The sequence below is a fragment of the Lactuca serriola genome, chromosome 1, assembly GCF_051521515.1.
Source record: "Lactuca serriola cultivar US96UC23 chromosome 1, Lser_US96UC23_V15, whole genome shotgun sequence".
Taxonomy (NCBI): Eukaryota; Viridiplantae; Streptophyta; class Magnoliopsida; order Asterales; family Asteraceae; genus Lactuca; species Lactuca serriola.
In genome coordinates this window covers 144,319,429-144,340,057 of record NC_136408.1, presented here as the reverse complement: position 1 = coordinate 144,340,057, position 20,629 = coordinate 144,319,429, and the positions used below count along the sequence as shown (strand labels likewise).

The 20,629-nt window shown below is 34.7% G+C and overlaps 2 long non-coding RNA genes across 2 annotated transcripts; both read left to right on the top strand.

Annotated features, from left to right (window-relative positions):
• Positions 1 to 3,404: 3,404 nt before the first annotated feature.
• On the top strand, positions 3,405 to 4,044 carry LOC145071257 (uncharacterized). Its single transcript, XR_013690329.1, has 3 exons — positions 3,405 to 3,503; positions 3,595 to 3,738; positions 3,819 to 4,044. It is a non-coding gene; the product is annotated as an uncharacterized LOC145071257 (long non-coding RNA).
• Positions 4,045 to 4,095: 51 nt separating this feature from the next.
• LOC145071251 (uncharacterized) lies at positions 4,096 to 4,630 on the top strand. Its single transcript, XR_013690327.1, has 3 exons — positions 4,096 to 4,190; positions 4,283 to 4,344; positions 4,436 to 4,630. It is a non-coding gene; the product is annotated as an uncharacterized LOC145071251 (long non-coding RNA).
• The last annotated feature ends 15,999 nt before the right edge of the window (positions 4,631 to 20,629 follow it).

Here is a 20,629-nt window from a genome sequence, read left to right as displayed (position 1 = left end):
CTATGAGAACGTAAAAACATTATTTTTATGTTATTATTTTGCATTGAATTTTATATCTACAACTTTTTGTCATTATTTAGCAATGAATAAATAAATAGTCACAGATTAAAACTAAAATTAAAATTCACTACAAAATCCACATAAATAAATTTATAATAGAATAATAACATTCATATGAATATATAAATAATCAAACGTTAATATTCATATTAGAATTATTTCAACAATACACATATATAACCTTCATTACAGAATAATAACATAAATATAGTGTTTTTACGTTCTCACACAATTTACTGTTTTTATTTGAACTTACTTCTATATATATATATATATATATATATATATATATATATATATATATATATATATATATATATATATATATATATATATATAAGAAAAAAAACCAAGATTTTGGAGTTATTATTTTGCTCTAGTATCAATACGTTTGAGGTTAAGAAATGATCTCTTGCATAATGGTTGACTAAAGAGTTCTTGTAAAAACATTAGATTTACTCCGTTAATAATGATAAGATTTTCATCTAATCTATAATTCTATGTTTATGCACACAAGGGAGGAGCCATATTCGATGAAAATCTCATGTACGGTTCTGTAACAGAGATTCTTTGAGTTGAATGACGACTGTAACGGATGTCAGCTCAATCTGGAGGAAATTATGCGGAAGCTTTACAAAATTTATGATTAAGCTATGTAAGTAGAAATTAATCCATATGACCGAAGTTATATACTCTATAGCATATGACTTATCCACAAAAGTAACAGATAACATACGAAAGCTTTGGAATATTATTTTCGAACGCTTTAACAAAACTCATTCTTACCACAAGCTTTCAATAATATGGTCGTGATATGTGATTATGTGCGACCAATATAAATGAGAAAAATTATCAATTTGAGAACGCATGAACAAAATTTTTAAACCTTAATTTAACAAGGTGACAATTTTGTAAATAATAAAAATGTCATGCAACATGAAACATTCAAAAAATTATGGGGTATTATAGTAACGATCACGTGATGACGTAAATTGATTGAATTGTGTTCATTACAGTGGTTCCCTCTCATTTCAACATATTCTTAATTCCTGATAATTTTTTCTACTCAAACCCTAGATATTATTTTGTCGATTGTTAACATTTTAATTGATTTTCTTTCAAAAATATATGGAGAGTTGATATATTTTAAATATTTATAAGATTTTCATTACGGGATAGTTTTTTAAGATTTATAAACATTTTGTATTTTTATTTTAAAATAAGTTAGATTGATATTATCATACATAATAATAAATAAAAGATAAAAGATAAACATCGTCCGTCAATGGTATAATCTTTAATATTATTAACATACATTTTATCTATATATTTCAAGTAAATAAAATAATATTTGAAATGAAAATAAAAAATATAAGGTTGTGTTTTGAAACTTTTATCTAAGTTAAAGGATGTAAAATAATAATAAAAAACAATAGAATTCATGTAACTGATCGGATTTGATTGCACAGAAATCAAAATCAAGAGAAAATGACAAAAATAGCCAATTACACTAATTGTATTACAAAAATAGCCAAAAAAATCGGGATTACATATTTAGCCACCCATTTTGCAGATGAGAAGGTCCCATCTGCGAAATGGGCATCTCATCTGCGAAAGTACAAGTGCCCGAAGCACAGTTGTGCTTCAGGCACTTGTACTTTCGCAGATGAGATGCCCATTTCGCAGATGGGACCTTCTCATCTGCGAAATGGGTGATTTTTAGGTATAAAAACGTTTTTTTTTTTTTTTTTTTTTTTTTTTTTTCATTTTCACCATTCTCTACACAAAAACTCTCTCTAACTTTGGGCTTCTCTCGGAATTTTGGCTAGTTTTTGAAGAAAATGGAGGATTATGTCAACAATCCCGCAAATATGGTTAGATTTAAACTCTTTTAATGTTTAAAGTTATTTTTTTTTTATCAATTGTTGTATTATTTAGTGTTAAAAAATGTAATTTTGTTGTGTTTGATAGTTTTAGTATATTTTTAGTATACTTGAAGTTTAAATGCAAGTAGAGACAAGTAGATAATGTTTACAATTTGTTATTTTTGTAGTTTTTTTAGTTGTTGTATAACCTGAAATCTTGTAAATTTTTATCCTATAATTGTTTATATAAACTGCAAAATAGTTGTTTGTATATATATTTGTCGTATAACATTTGTATAAGTTGAAAATTTGTCGTATATATATTGTTAGAAATTGTTTTTATTTGTCGTATAAGTTGAAAATTTTGTATAAAGTAGTCGTATAACTTGCAAAATTGTTAGTTTGGTTGTCGTTTTATTTTTAAATTTTTTTGTTTATATGGTTATATAATGTTAGTTTTAATTAGAAAGATAAAAATTATTTATATATTTGTCGTTTAAGTTGAAAATTTGTTTAAGTTGAAAATATGTTTAAGTTGAAAATATTTATATAATTATGTATCATATTGTTTTCTATCGTAAATATATTTGTTGTATAACTTGGAAAATTGTTTATATATGTGTATGTTATTGTTTTTTATCGGGGAAATATATATATTAGTAATTAAGAAAGTATTTGCAGTTCGTAATCATATATTTAAAAAAAAATATATTTTTTAGTTATCTAATTTGTTTTTGTATTTTTTTTTTGCAGCATGATTTTAGTTTAATGAATACGAAAGCCTTTGCGAACCTAAAAGGCTCTGGCGGTAACATATGGGAAGTCTTTGAAGTTTTAGATGATGCCCGACGTGCTATTTTCAGAAATACCGTCTTTGGCTATTTTATTGATGTCCCTCGTTTACAAGGGGACGCTTTATTGTTTCATAAAATGTTCCTTCATCAGATCCGGCCGGACCCTGTTTTATCTCCAGATGGAATAAAACGTTTATATTTTCGAGTAGGCAATACCAAAATGGTTTATGGGCCGGAAGAGTTTTGTTTGATTACCGGCTTCAATTTTGGGGAGTATCCAAAAAACATTGGGAGAAAAGGGTCGGAAAAATTAATAAGCAGTAAAAAAAGATGTTTACTGCGTGAACGGCTATTTCCGGACCATACTAATAGTTCGGTGAAAATCGGCGACCTGAAAAGTTTAATTTTAAATCAAACATTCCTAGCACTTGACGACCTTGATGCAGTTAGAGTATGTTTGATATACATTTTGTGTGAAGGTTTTTTGGGCAAAGAAGTTAACGATCGGGTGCCACAAGATTGGTTTTTTTTGGCTGAGAATTTGGATCTCTGGAATAGGTATATTTTCTTTACGTTAAAAGTTCTATTTTATTAAAGTTATAATTTATATAATAATCAATTTTGTTTTTTTTGTTTTGTTAGCTTCTCTTGGGGTAGCTATCTATGAGATTTTACTTTTGTTGACCTTGAGGATACGTGGAATAAGATACATCATTATTTATCACTTCCTCAGCGTGGTCAAACTTTAAAGTATTCCGTCTCAGGATTTACGGCTCCAATTAGGGTATAAAAATTTTCTTATATTTAAATTGTTTTATTGTTATATTTTTTATTTTAATTTTAACTTTTATTACTGTTATTGTACAAAATTGTAGATATGGATATATGAGATGATTCCGGCTGTTCGTGCATGTGGATTTGCATTGAGAAAAAATAAAGACTTGCCTCGGATGAAAAGATGGAGCGGAACAAAAAAATTGAAATGGGTTGACGTGAACAAGATTTGGTCAAAGATGCAGGTTTAAAAATATTTCGTTTATTATTAATAAAGTTGATTATTATAGTTTTATATGCATTTTTAATATGTTTAATTTTTTAGGAGGGGCTACCACCAAGACAAAACATGTTACCGGGTGATGGTGAGATGACATCTTTTTATTATATGTCATTTCAAGAGTATGTATATGGTGAAGGGAAAGCAGTTCCATCCCCAGTACGAGACCATTTTAGGAGACAAGACGAATCTTCGTCTAGTATGTCGTCCAGTGGTCGCTCTCATGGTAGAGGTCGGGGCAGTGGGAAACACAAGCTAGACGAGTTGTTGAAACGGGTACATGCACTGGAATAGCATGTGTTTATGAATCAACAAAAACCTACAGAGGTTTTTGTTGAAGAAGTGAATAATGAACAATTTTGGAACGATATTATTTTTGAGGAACCGACAGTGTCACAAAGAAATTATGATGAACAGGTTAGTTATATGCTACATTATTTATTAAATTTTATTAACATATATGAATACCTGTGTTCATATTTTATATTTGAAAATATAGGTTGTGCAAGATGAAGTGATGAATAAAAACAATACAACTCAAAATGTTTTTGGTGATACTCAAGACGACAAGGTTGTTATAGATGTTACCTTTACGATTTTAATAATTACTTTTTAATAAAGTGTATTTTGTTATTAAGTAAAAAGTTATATTTTTAATGTAGGTGTTGGAGGAGAGTACTCAGTATGCGGGGAACAAATTTGATGATGATGTGTGTGATGTAAACGATTATAGTGAAGTTAAAGAGGTTATTATATAGTTACATTAATATTAATATTTTGTTTATTTAGATATTATTGCTTATTAAATTATGTGTATTTCGTTATTAAGTATAAAGTATTATCTTTAATGTAGGAGTGGGAGGAGAGGAATGACAATACAGGGAACAAATTTGATGATGATGTGCCGGATGAAGACGAACTTATAATAATGGGAAATGTAGATTATTTTCATGATGATGATGATGACAAAGAAGTTACACCCGATAAACCTAGGAGTCGAAAACCATCACAATTTTTATGCACTCCTTACACCAAGGTATTCGTTTTATTTATAAACTGTTGATTTTATGTTTATGTGAATTATCTGAAAGATATACATTTAAACATTTGAATATTGTTTTTAGTTTCACACGACACCGAAACAAAAAAGAAGAACAAAAAAGAAGGTTGGTATGAAATCAACAAGCCCCGTTCCTCCTCCAGTTTTTGGTGTTGCTCATGACTTCTCCAGGTTGCGCCTGCAACCTTACGTAGCAGGCGGTGAGGATGTCATCCAAAATTATGTATTACATTCATACGATGTGCAACATCGTTTGTTTAATTTCGTGTTAGATAGAGATTTTTGGAGCTCATTGTTTGGGCATACACACGACGGATGGTTGGAGTCAGCGGTAAATAAATTGTTAATTAATTCTTTTAAAAGTTAATTGTTTTTTAGTCAATAACAAAAGTATCATGTGTGCAACATATAACCAATTGGTACTGACTTTTGATGGAGAGACGGTTTGAGAGCGACCGACATACAATAATGCCTCCAAATTTTTTTGTTTCTTATGCTTTGGAAGAAGGACAGGACTGGAGGGCGTTTATGGCTGGTATTGCTACATGGGATGTTGATACGGTAAACTTAATAGTTTATATTGAAAATAATATCGTTTTTTTGTTATGTTTTTGTATTGTGATGTTTTTGTATTGTGATGTAAATAAACATAATTTTATTTTCTGATCCTTATACAGGTCTTATTGCCGATTCATTCATCCCCTAATCATTGGCTATTTGGGGAACTACGATTAGCGTCAATGGAAGTGCATATTTATGACAGTCTTGGTAGAGGTGCTTATGAAAAATTCCAATCCGAAGGAATCTTTTCCAAATTTGAACGTCGGGTGGCAAATTATTTGGACAAGATTAAGTATTGGGCGCGGAGGAACATCCCAAGGATTCCATTGAATATGCAATTCATTTATGAAGAAAACGTTCCCCAACAAAGTAGTCATTTGGGAGATTGCGGTGTTTTTCTTTGTATGTTTATGGAGCAATTGGTTTCAGGTCAACCAATACGTGTTCTTATTGACCCAAAGAACGCAGCTTTAGAGTTCCGTCTCCGGATGGCAAAAATTATTTGGGGGTCTAGTCTTGCTCCTCTGTAGTTGGATTATATAAATGTATATACAAATTAATGTTGGATTTCATTATTAGTTTATCTTTAGAGTTTACTCAACGGATGACAAAAAATATAACGTTACGACAATTACAACAATTTAATGACCTACTAATTACTTATCAATAAATTCAACATAAGAACGACCACAACATTTGTTTTAACGTTACAAATACAACAACTTATTGACCTAACAACTTCAAAACCATAAAAACAATATTGAAAAGCTTACAACTTGTAAACAAGAACTGCCAAGAACAACACCCAACTACAAACCAACGCTATCTTTAACTTCTTATTTTCTGATTGAAAGAGCTTATTAGAGTTAGCTACTTTAGCTATTACCATAGAAGATTGGTCCTTCTCTTCATCAACCCAACTGATAAACCCGCATTTTGGTCCCTGTTAAATTTAATATCCACAGTAAGAAAATAAATTTGTGTCATGTAAACACGAGGGTTTAAATTTGAATGACGGTAAGAACATGATACCAAATACGGGCAAGCGTAGAACAATCTTCCTGGGTTTTTAGCTGTACCCGAAATCCTAACGATACGTTCTCCTCCACAATTGCAGTATGCCATTAGCCTTCTTATTCTTTTAAATCGGAGTTACTTTCTCAGTTAAATTTTTTCATAATGAGTGACACCCATTTATAGAATAAATCATATTACAGACAATTCTTTTTTACTATGAAATAAACTGGTTTGACTATGAATTCAAAAAGTTCAACTATGGAATGCAGACAAGTACATTCTGTAGTATTGTCATGTCGGTCAGTGAAATTTGACTATGAAATGAACTGGTTTGACTATGAATTCAAAAAGGTCAACTATAAAATGCAGACAAGTACATTCTGTAGTATTGTCATGTCGGTCAGTGAAATTTGACTATGAAATGAACTGGTTTGACTATGAATTCAAAATGTTCAACTACGAATTTAAAGGGTTAAACTATGAATTTTGATCAGTAGAGATACAATATCTTCTATTTATAATTCCATTTGTGTGATCATTGTAGAGCACAATTATCGGTATTGAAAATGAGTAGTCACAGCCAAAGAACCTTTTCTCAACTACCAATTTTCTTGCATAACCTTCAAAGAACAAATCCTAATACCTTCACAGCCATTAAGAAAACTGATAACAACCGCTTTCAATTCTGTTTTGTGGCTTTAGGTTGCGTGGTATAACATACTTCTTTTATTGAGTTATACAATATTTCATGGTAATGTATGTCGATTAGTTCTTACATAACACTAATATGTGTTCGTTTTTATGTAGATTCGTACCTTCCTTAGGTGCATGATACCGCTGATATATGTGGGTTATTTACCCCTTCTTGGGAACTTTCTGACAACAATGTACTTCGCAGTGGCTTTAGATGGAAATCATGAGCCACTACTCTTAGCACTTGGTTTGGGAACCTTACAGTGTGAAGAATCATGGAGATGGTTCATGATGAGGTTAAGAGATTGTTTAGGTGAGGACACAGAGGTTGGTTTCATAAGCAACATGTGTGATAACATAGACTTTGGTGTTGACAGTGCCTACCCGGATTCCTATCATGGATATTGTCCTAAAGATATAGCTCGAAAGATACGTGAGTCTATCGGACATAACAATACGGAAGTCAAATCGTTGTTTTGGAAGTCATGCAATGCATATAGCGTTGATGATTTTTACTTGTGTTTCGAAAGGTTGCAAAGTACATGTAGGCAACCACCTTTCTGCACCTTGCTTATGAGTCCAATTTACTGGCTTGACGATATACCGATTTCAAAATGGACAAGAGCATTTTTCCCAAAAATACGTTACAATGTTAAATCGATTGACGTCCCTGAAATTTTGCAAATTATATCCTCACGTGAGTTTCCTATAACAACGATAATTGAGTTAACCACCACGTCGATAAAATCAAAGTATGCTGAACGGGCCGAACTGGCTGGTAAGGGAGATTGTTATATTTTGTTTTTTTTATTGTGCTGCTATTTTTATTAAAATATCAAATTTTACAGGGAGGTTGTCTGGTGGGTTGACCCCTTACGTTGAGAGTAAGGTTCAAAAAAGTCTCAGCAAGTCTTACAATTGTAATGCAAAACGTTTGTATGGGGATACATTTGAAGTCCATGGCACTTTTGCCACCAGCAACGTACAACTTGAACGAAGGGTATGTAGTTGTGGTAAATGGCAAAAAAGCGGTATACCATGTGGCCACGCTATAGCATGTCTAAGAACCCGTACATCTGAGTCCATTCAGAGAATGGTTGAATACAAGTTCACTAATTATGTGTATCGAGTTGCATATGGATCTGAGTTGGTGAATGGTATACCATCATATGAGCATTGGGAAATACCAAATGAAACGGTGGTCTTGTTACCTCCCTCAATGCAGTAGTTATTCATGTAGCACATTTATGTTTTATGTAGTATTATGTATTAGTTTTTTATGTACTCCGTTTTTATTTTACTGCTGTGTTACGTATTAGTTATCCATGTACCCAGTTTATTTTTTATGTCGTATTATGTGTTAGTTATTTATGTACCCCGGTTTTATTTTATTGCTTTCTAAATATTGGCTATTGAGGGAACAACATACATTAAAAGAAATGGACGCTTATTAAATAGTAACGACTAGACACATACAACAACAAGCAACTTAAATAACGAAAAATAATTAACTTAACCAACATGCATATTAAAAATAAGGGACATTCTTTAAAACATTCCATGCATCTAAGTGGGTAAACTCGCTACCATCGTATTGAAAGCGGTATAGTTCCAAAGCCACCTGCCGTAGAATGTCTTCATCCGTATTTGCATGTTCGTTATCCAACTCGTTATAAATACGTTGAAATTGTTTCACCTTCATTTTCATATCCAGAAACTTCGCTTTGACATCTCTTCTTCTTCGATATTGAGTGCGGTTCATTAAATGGTGAAACAAATGACAGACACGAGACCAAAATGATCCAGCACGAACTTGTGGGGGACCCGGTGGAAAATCCACCTCTACAGTTGTAATCCAAGCTTGAACCAAAGCGACCTCCTCTGCGTTCCTCCATATATGTGGTGAGTCCATAATTGCAAGGAGGGAAGTAATAGAATACAATTACAACGGATATTGAAATCTATTTATAACGACTCCTTACTTTCCTGGTGCAATGAGTTGTCAACTCAAACAACAATGTATTGTGTTGTCATTCAACCGGGGATGAATTGTCAACTCGAACAGTGATCTGTTGTGTTATAAGTATAGTACACTGCATTCGTCAGTTAATTTTGACTATGAATTGCAGACATATTAGAAGTTTGAACTGCGATTTTGTGTAGAAACTACTATAAATTGACCCTAAGTTACATGCAAAACGTTATTAAATTAACCAATATAGTTGTTCAAATATTGTTTTTTACATTCTACCCTCTTTGTTTCAATCCAAATGACTTCTATATCATGGAGCAATGAAGAGTTCTTGGTTCTTACACATGCTTATATTCATGTGTACGAGACAAGCAAGTTGAATGATCCAATGTTTTGGAGCCGTCTAACAAATATTTTCAATGATGAAAACCGAATGGCTACAAGAAACGATCGTGACGAACTAGACATCTTAGCAAGATGGTATGAAATGAAAACCGAAGTTCTATTATTCAACGATCTTTATACCAAAATTGACGACACCCGTTTAAATGCTACTGAGGATGTCATCTTGGAAGCTGCTAAGGAGGAATACAAGTCATTAAGTAACGGGTTGGAATTCCAGTTTGAAGCCCCTTGGAATATTTTGAAATATATCCCGTTTGTTTAAAATCTATTTTAGTTTATTATTTGAGTACTAGGTTATTTTCATGTATTTCTTATGTATTTCGTATGTATTTTGTTTGTTTAAAATCTATTTTAGTTTATTATGTGAGTACTAGGTTATTTTCATGTATTTCATATGTAATTCGTATGTATTTCATATGTTTAAAATATATTTTAGTTTAGTATGTGAGAAACTCGTATGATTAAGTTGAGTTAATATATATATTTTAGTTTATTATGTGACAAACTCGTATGATTAACTTGAGTTAATAAATGGCCATTGCATTAGTTATCAAAATATATTAGAATACATTAGTAACAAGATTCCATGAACCATTAAAACATCACAACAATTACATGAAAAAAACGACATAATACGAACAAAGCATTAACGTAAAACACAAGTCCATGGCTTATTCTTAACACAAATTAGAGCGGTCTATTTGAAATACTGTTTATCTCTAACAACCTTCCAAACTTCCTCATATTCGAAGTCTCTGCCTTCATGCTCAAAGATGTAAAACTCTGTAACAACTTCCAAGAACTCTTCTTCGTCACGACAACGAACATTGTTATGTTTCGCATAACTACATGCTCGATTGAACCATGTCACTTCCTCCTTTACATCCGTCCACTTAGTAACAACATCTGATTTTTCTCTTTTTTGCCCTTCTCCCATCTCATGGTTAAACAAAGATGTGATGCGACTCCATTCATCACCAATTAGGCAATGCGGGGGAGCAAGTAACGGTTCACCATCCTTAACACTTAGCCAGCACCGTGTTAGAACTAACACCTCGTTTGTCGTCCATGGCCTTTCAGAATTGGAACCAGGTAATTCATTCGAAGAACTTGCTGCATTCGACGACATTTCTAATAATGGGAATTCGTTTCGTTTAGGTGATTTGGGTGTTTGGTTTATAGATCTTAAACATCTATTTATATAAATAAATAGACTATGAAATAATACTTTGACTACGAAATGGTTATATTTGGACTACGAATTTCAGCTTTATGCAGTGTTTTGTCATGTCAAACTGTCATTTATCTCTTGTCACTTAAGGGACCCACTGGGATGTGCAGGTTACTACAATGACTTGTCATTACTGTCTAGTATGTATAAATACCACTTATTGCTCCAGTTTAATACAACATTGATTTTATTATGAGTTCCTCACACAAATTCGAAATTTGCTCATGCAACGAAGTAGATTGTTACTACTGTGATTCGGTAGACCCTTTTTTTACACCCTCTTCAGCCGGGTCATATATGTCACATGAAAATTTTGAAGAATTAAAGAAGGCTGAAGCACAACAAGAAGAGGACAAAGAGTCATCCCGACTTCTCACTCAACTTGCTAATGATATAGGTTCGGAATGCAAACAAGCTGAAGAATGGATTGACCTCAATAAAAACAAAATCAAAGTGCATAAAGATTGGATAAAAAAGAGTAAGAAGGCAATCAAAACGACTGAAAAACGGCTTGCTGAGAAGGATGAGCAGTTGATACACATTATGGTAAAAAAGGATCGTTTCGAAGACAAAATGAGAATTAGGGATGACTATATAACAATGGAGAAAGAGAAGTACCTGTTGCAGTTCCCTGAGTTTAAAAATTAGTTATAAAGTTGTTGTAATATTATCATGAAACAGATTAGGTTGCCAAAAGATCGTTTGTTGTTTTTTTTTAAATAACATGTTGTAACTGTTAAAATAAATCTGCAAACTATATTTTATAATATAAAGGCTTCGTTCATTGTTATAATCAACAAACTTAACTAAAATATGAAAGCATAGCAATGTCTTGTAAGAGTTAATAAAAATATTACAATACATAATAAGCTAACAACTCGTCATTACTCTTAATTTCAAGGTTGTTTTATATCAAAATCAGCGTTATGGGTTTGTGAGCAACCCGCTGAACCACCAATATTATATGCCATTTCTGCAGTAGAAATTATGTGACCTGCTCTGCTACCAAACACCCTTCCAGTACAATTATTTCTCGTGTGTCCTAGTTGACCACATGTAGAACACTCTTTTATAATTGGACCCTCGCCTTGGGATGGAATGCGGTCTGTGTTTCTTGGCCTGCCTGGCTGACGTTTATCCATTATAGGTGGCTTAACAATCATCAAATCATCGGGGATCTCCCATTCGGATGGCTTCGGCAGAGGGTTTATTGATTCCTCATATGTTTTCCTCAGTGTTTCGGTAAAGTAAGCATTTAATGCAAACCTCGAGCAGTCTTGGTAATTGTTCACTGTTAAACATCTTATGACATGACCACAAGGTATCCCATCAAGTTGCCAATGCCTACATGTACATGTCATATGTTGAAAATCAACAATCACATTTTGTGCCCCCTTTTTGACCTCACATTTCGTATTTGAGATCATGCGAACATCCCATTTGGTAAAAAATTTCTTGTTTTCTTTTACAACTTCATCCGCCCAAGGGGTAAGTGTTGTTGTTGCTTCCGCTAAAAAAACAGCCAAAATGAAGAAGTTAAAATCAATAACATCGAAACTAATAAAACATTAATATTACAAATTTACGTAATACCTGCAAAGTTACGTCTTTGAAACCACCATTGTTGCATTGTAGCACGAAAAAAATCAATCAACATAAGTATTGGCATCTTACGTGCGTGTCTAGATAATGCATTTATAGACTCCGCACTGTTGGACGACATAAGATTGTATCGGTTCCCTTTAAAATGTGCCCTTGACCAGGTTTCTGGATTTATACTTTTTAAGTACTCCCATACTGGTTCTTTTGTCTTTTTCATAACATCCATGGTAGCATCAAAAACATCAACTGTGTACGCCCTACACGCCTCCCAAAAAATTCCTTTAACCGTCTTACTCTTGCCGAATCTAGATACTATGTTGAAATACAAATGGACACCACATATTCCATGATGAGCGTGAGGAAAAATGTTGGCAACGGATGTTGCTATAGATGGAGACCTATCAGATATAATTGTAAGCTCCTGCATATTTCCTATGCAATCACGTAGTTTTTGAAAAAACCATGTCCAAGAATCAGTACACTCATTTTTGCATATACCATATGCAACCGGTAATATTTGATTTTGTCCGTCCTTAGTAACTGCAAGTAGCATGGTACCTTTGAACTCGCCCTTTAGGTGAGCTCCATCTACTACTAGGGTCGGCTTACAAAAATTGACAAAAGCTCGTACCTACAATACATTGTATATCTATTCAAATACACCAAAATAAATATTAAAAAAAAATTAGGACATGATAATACTAACCGAGCAACCGAGTGCGACGTACAAAAACTCAAACCGATCATCAGCATCCGTTTTAATATGTGTGACAGTACCCGGATTATGTTTGGCCAAGTTGTGACAATACGCCGGAAGTTTGGTAAAAGAATCCTCTTTCGTACCCCTTAACGACAACAATGCATATTGCTTCGCACGCCATGCCTGATGGTATGAGATATTGATATTCAATTGAGCATTCATATCATTAACAATTTCTTTTCCCCGATAAACTCTACTATAGTCTTCAGCCAAAACATCAGCAACATATTCACCCAAAACATATTTGTTTGCTTGTCGATGATTAGGTTGCAACAATGTTGAAGAACATGTGTGTACATCAACAAATTTATTCACTTGGAAAAGTCCATCAGTATTTTTAATTGCTTTTGCTCTTAGTAACCAAGAACAATTTTTCGAAACACACACAACTTCATACCTTGATTTGGTGGATCTACTTGTCCTCGTCTGGAAACCTTCTCGAAGACATTTTTTTACCAATACACCGCTTTAAAAGTTCTTTGTTTTTAAATATACTCTCACATTGAATCTTTTGAAGATTAATGTCTACCATCTGTGTTGGGATATCTTCATTATTATCAACTGGCCATGCTGGTACAGGGGGCATACCGTGAAAAAGGTTATCGGGATACTTAGCTTTAACTTCATCACCCAACTCATCTCTATCGGAATTACTTTGTAGCTCGGTTATATCTAAACATACATCACCAACATCAACATAATGCCCGTAAACATGATTTTTTTCATTTTTTTGAGTTGAATTTTTTTTCTTTTTAGTTTTATCTACCACACGCCTATTCATAAGTTTAACTTCTTGTTCGGCAACATCATCACAACGACCACCAACATGATTAAGATATGTACCAACATCATCATCACCAACATACTTGTAATTCTCGGGATCCACATATTGAATTGGTGAATAACTAACATTAACATTTTCAGCAACACTGTGAAACTGAGGTACACTAGGAGTATTGAAAGTACCTATCGGATCGTTGCTCCCTTTAAAACTGCATAAATTACCAACAACTTCGTTTCCAATTTCACCGCCCCCATTAACCTCCTCAACTTCATCAACCACCACAAACACTTTCACAGCCCTTCCTCCACTACATTTGATTACGTTTATCAACATTCTAACATCCACGTCTTCAACTATAGCTATATAATAATTTAATTCAGGATGGTGGAAACGAAGACTAATTCTATATTTGTCTAACAAACCAATTTTGCTTCTTACCATAGATACAAAATCACTATAACTAATATACTCAGAAAATATCAAAGCAAATTCAGAAATACCTCCCTGTGGACATATGTATTCCAGATTAGTTCCATTAACTTGCCATCTCCCACCGGTTACAAGACAAACCAAATATTCAATCATTTTTTGAGCAAATTGTAGAGATAGAGAGTATTTCACAAACCAAATAACAACCAAAATGATATTTTTTCTACAAAAGTTTTTATATAGCAAAGCCCATTTCGTAGTCAAACCAATTCATTTCGTAGTCAACCTTAAAAAAAAAATAATAAAAATAAAAAATAAAAAAATTGCATCATTTCGCAGATAGGATCAGAGGATTTCGCAGATGGGACCTATTCCATCTGCGAAATTACCCCTATTTATACCGAAAAAATTTAAAAAAAAAAAAAATTCTCATCTGCGAAAGTACAAGTGCCTAAAGCACAGTTGTGCTTTAGGCACTTGTACTTTCGCAGATGAGAAGCCCATTTCGCAGATGGGACCTTCTCATCTGCGAAATGGGTGGCTATATATGTAATCTCGATTTTTTTTGGCTATTTTTGTAATGCAATTAGTGTAATTGGCTATTTTTGTCATTTTCTCATTTTTTAATGATTATTTATACGCGAATTTAATCGTGCTAAGGCCAGGCAGAGTGAAACGCGGGGAACCCCAAGGGAACGGTTCCCGCATGCAGCACACCGCACCGTGGGTGCGGGAAGAAGGGCGCGGAGAAAAAGTGGGGGAAGGAAATACGGTTCTCTCTCACTCTCTTCATATGATCGGCCCATTATTATTATTTTTTTTTTCTTTCCTCCAACACTTATAGTGTCGTTATATATATATATATATATATATATATATATATATATATATATATATATATATATATATATATATATATATATATATATATATATATATATATTCTTTGTTTTTTTTTTCTTTTTTCTTAACCTATATAAATACACAAACATTCCATCATTTTTTTTAACCCACAAACTATATCTTTCTAATTTTTTTTTCAAAATGTCATCCTCTTTATTATCCGATTCGACGGCTGTAGAGAAGGCTAAGTTTATCGGTTCCGTGATGACGAAAACGGTTGCATTTTATCAAAACCGACTAGGCGAAACATCACGTGCACGACTAAATCCAAGAAATCCGCCGTTGCGTAGAAATCACGAAGCCAGACACGATCGCCTTATAGAAGATTATTTTGCAGATGACGTCATCTACGCTGTAAAGTTTCGACGTCGGTTCCGGATGACGAAGGAACTATTCTTACGTATTGTTAGCGATTTGGAAGGTCGTTATCCATATTTCCAATGGAAAGCGGATGCAAGGGGAAAAAGACTTCTCTCCCATTAAAAAATGCACGACTTCTATTCGTCAGCTAGCGTACGTCATGGGTGCAGACAAATGGGACGAGTATTTTAGGATGTCAGAGCGTACCGTGCGGGAGTGTGTGTACAAGTTCTGCAAAGCGATCTGTTTGGTTTATGGGCAACGATATTTGCGCAAACCAACTATCAACGATGTCCACCAATTGTACACGGTGCATGAAGGCAAGCATGGATTCCCTGGAATGCTAGGTAGTATCGATTGCATGCATTGGAATTGGGGATTATGCCCCAACGCATGGCGTGGTCAGTACATGAGAGGTGACCACAAACAGCCGACGATCGTTCTAGAGGCTATCGCATCACATGATCTTTGGATATGGCACAGATTCTTTGGTCCAACTGGTGCAAACAATGACATCAATGTGCTAGACCAGTCGCCGGTATTCAACGATACCTACCTTGGAAAGTCACACGGTGTACCTTTTCAAGCAAATGGGGTGGCATATAAGCGTGGATACTATCTTAGTGACGGTATATATCCTCCCTTGTCTATTTTTGTGAAATCGTTTACATGTCCTAACCACCCGAAAAGGAAAAAGTTTAAAGAGGCGCAAGAGTCGGCTAGGAAGGATGTGGAGCGAGCATTTGGTGTACTTAAGAGACGTTGGCAAGTACTAGTAGTCGGGGCAAGGTCATATGAGGTGAAAATGTTACAACACGTAATGTATGCATGTATCATATTGCATAATATGATTCTTGAAGACGAAGGAAGAGCGATATGTCAATACAATGAAAATGAAGTTTTGCCAAATGTGGAAGGAGTAGCCGTTGGTACACAAGAGTACAGGGTGAATAGAAGAGAAGTACACAATCGCAACATTCATCAAGCCCTTGATTATAGGTTATAGGACACACGAAAGGAATAAAGAAATGGTTATTGAATCTCAAACTAACAATTAATTAACAACTCTTGATAAACTAACAGGAAAACAAATCTCTTCAGGTACTGTTGTTTAGATAAATTACACCTTAAAAGCATAGACAATTGCATACACAAATCTATTTATTCATGTTCACCGGTTCCTAGAATGATTAGATTCGCACTCACTATTACTAATCCTTCAGCAAACAAGTCAATTCAAACAGTGATCAGTTGATTAAACTAACATGCTTCCTAGTGTTCAGTTCGTATCAAGCAAGACTTGTAAATATAGTTAATTAAATTGGTCGTTCAATTAACCTCTTGTTGATGGTCATCAAACAAGGCTCACACGTTAACTTACTTATTTCCAAGTTAATCCTAGTTTCACATTCGTTATTCCTAGACTTATAATCTCGATGGTCATCAAAATCATAAGAGACAAGCAATCAAGCAGATGTTCATACAACTCAATTTACTTAATAATTAACAGCAAATAATTATCATTAACACATGAGGATCTTTTAACAAGCTTGGCAAGATAAATTAAACATAAACAAACCACTCAATATAGCAATTAGTCCAATAATCGAGGTTTCATTCAATCATAAACACAAAGTAAAAGGTTTTTACACCCAAATCAGAAACTAAATACATAATAGTAACACAGTGGAATGCTAAACATGGTCACGTTAACAACCCATATGATTACTGACATGTATCCGCTCTCTAATCCTTCCGATCCTCGCTCCCGTCAGCTTAACGGCCTTCCAGCCGCCTTCTAGACCCTCAAAACGGCTTAACAGAAGTTAATTATCGACTAAATTAGGTTAGAAGTCGAATCCCCCTTTCTGGTTAGCTGAAAATCACTTTTTATAACCCTTGTAACCGACTTACGTACGCTGGGCGTAAGTCGGATTACGTTGGGCGTAGTGAAGAATGATACGCAATGAAGTTATCCGGAAGCCAGCCATTACGCGGGGCGTAACATTAAAGTATGCGGGGCGTAATCGGCTCCTCCAGCATTTTTTCTTTCTTTTAGCCTCTAAGCCTGATTTCCGCTTCAGTCTTTTCTTTTGTGCTCCATCAACAACGAATAGCTGCAAATCATAATTCAAAGCATTATAAGTACTTTTTAGTTCTAAAAGAGAATAATAAAGGCTAAAATATTAAGATATGATGTATATATATATATATATATATATATATATATATATATATATATATATATATATATATAAATACACATATCAAAATACCCCACACTTAGCCTTTGCTTGCCCCCAAGCAAATTTACTTTTAATTTACCAATATCAAATAAAACAATCCATTTTAAACCCAGCCATTATCCCAAGACCGCAATGCATGTATTTGTGTCTATAAATCCTAAGAAACTTCTCATTCCTAAATACTCACAATCCTTATGAACATTTAGCCCTTAGTTTATACGACACTCATTTCTGCAACCCCCCGAATCAATCCTCAGAAACCTTTCTTAACCTCAAGGTATTTTTGTAAAGCTACCCAAGGATACATATCTAGAAATTACAACTTTTAGATACCACAATGGAGCTTTTGGAATTCTTCACTTCTTTGAATACTTGATCTTGATTTCTTTGAATTCACCACCTTTTGGATTTTTTTTGGTATCTTCAACTTTTTGAATCTTTGGAATTTTGATCTTTTGATCTTCACTTTAACTGCTCCAAAATTCTTTCACTTTTTGGTAATTTCTCTCTCTCTCTCTTTTTTTTCTTTTTTTTTTCACATGTATCTCACTTTTTATTTTACACTCAAAACCTACATGCTTAAGCAGGGGTGCTTAACTTCAACATTTATTGGTTAAATTATTAGTCTAAGTGCAATGATTAAATAAGCTTTCCTGGATAGATTTCAGGTTTAGGCTGCAAAACATATTATGCCATATAAACTACCAGATTACCTTTCATATCTCATGACTTTTCACTAGGAAATGGGAAGCCACAAATACACTATAATATGTGTTGGCTCAGGTTAACATTTGGGTTCTCATCAGATCATCCGATACAATATTAGCAAAAATTTAAATTATCACTAGATTTTACTAAACTAAACTATTATTTCAAGTTTAAAAATTTTTACATTTTCCTAATCTAGCAATTTTTAATTATTACTTTTTTTTAATTTAAATTACTTTTTCAACCCCCTACCCCACACTTATTTTATACAATGCCCTCATTGTATGCTAAAACTAATAAAAACAGTAAAAAGGGAGAAAAATGAACAGACTCCCCTGGGGTAGTAGTGGCGAGATCGAATGGGGCTTCTAAAAGTTGCTCCGAAAATCGTTGGAAGACTGGAAACTGGAACTGCTACTTCTGAATGTGTCGGTAAATAAAACCAAGAACGTTGTCTTCTAAAATGTGGTGCAAAAGATTGCAAGGAAATGCAATGTAAAGTAACCATGACGTGGGAAAGTGTCAACCACGTCGTCTCGTTGAGTGATGTGAAATCTCTATTATGAATAATAACATGGCCACAATGTGAAAATTGGTGGTCACGTCGTCATATCAAGAATGGCAGCCTCCTCTCGCGATGAAAAACTCCCTCTTGACATAGGAAAGTGTCAACCATGTCGTGGTAGCCGGGATGATACTTCTACCTCACGTAGAAAGAAAACTCTTTGGTGTGGGAACAGCTCATCCATACCATAGGAATCAAAATAGGGTAGAACGCCACTCTTCTAAATAATATACTCTCACAATATCGACTCGCACCCCACACTTATTAAAAAATCGTGGGTCTTGACCATAAACTCCAAACTCTCACACGGCTTTCTCTCTCGCAACAATCGGACCTAGCTGCTGAAGTTACTGCCAGCTTTCTAAGGGCGAAAATTCTGCAAAGATCTAAACAACCAAAGAGCATCAACATGGAAAACAAAAGTAAAACACCCTAAATTAAACTCAATTACATACCAAAGAAAAATATAAAAACTAATACTAAGCAAAACAAAAATAAACTAAAAAATATAAATAAAAAGGATAACTAAATCACTCGTCATCCCCGTCATCATGCTGCTGTGCCCCAGAAGTACCGGCTCCATCAGGTCGTGACTGGAATGGTGGAGGGAAAGGAACCGAGTACTGAAACCCCTGGTGGGCAAAGAATGCGGTCAACGCATCCCCGTACCACTGTTGTCGCCTCTCCATATGTGCAACGTGCTCACCCAGGCTCTGAACTCCCTCGTCAATGTGGTCAATGCGCTGAGCCAGGTAACACATATCAATCTTCGGCTCAGGTCCCTGCTGCACTCCCCGAGGAGCAGGTCTACGTCGATGGACCCGTCTCGGATGTGGCTCGACTGCACCCTCCTCGTCTGTCACGTCATCTGGTTGTACCCGCAAGACACCATCTCCGCCCCGCTTAAGTACACGCATCGACTCCAATAATTGAAGGCTCATCGACCTCATATCATGAAACACCATCGATCTCGTGATCTCACGCGTCAACAACTGATATGATCGAGCTAATCGCGTGATAAAATGCCCTCCGCAAATCGGGCTATCCTCCCAAAGTCCCCTGGCCCTCCTACCCAAATACGCGGCTAAAGCAACTGGAAGGTTTAGGTGCCTCCCTGGAGTAACAAGTGCCCATAAGAAATACAAGTCTGTCGAAGGCACTCTCTCACTGTTCTTATGGTGCGTGAGAGATAAGGAAATCAAACGGTGCAACAGTCTATATGTGGTAGACCGAATCATCCTTCCCCGTGCAGTAGATGGTGTATACACTCGCCCAGTAATCTCTGCCCAGAAAGTGTTTTCATTATAGTCGTCTGGCCGGCCCGTGAGACAATCAGCAAGGAATGTCGGGAAGTGGACACTCCTCGTCTCGTCTGCTGTTTATATCCCCACTCGAGTTGCAAGCTCTATGACACTGCACTCCCGGCTCACACCACCCAGTCTGAAGGAAAAGGCTGTCCTATCATCGGGTGTCTTCCTAGGGTCATAGGAAACTATAGCATAAAACTCCAGCAAAAATTCCCGATAAACAGGCTCCTGGATCCTGAACAATCGTGCCCAT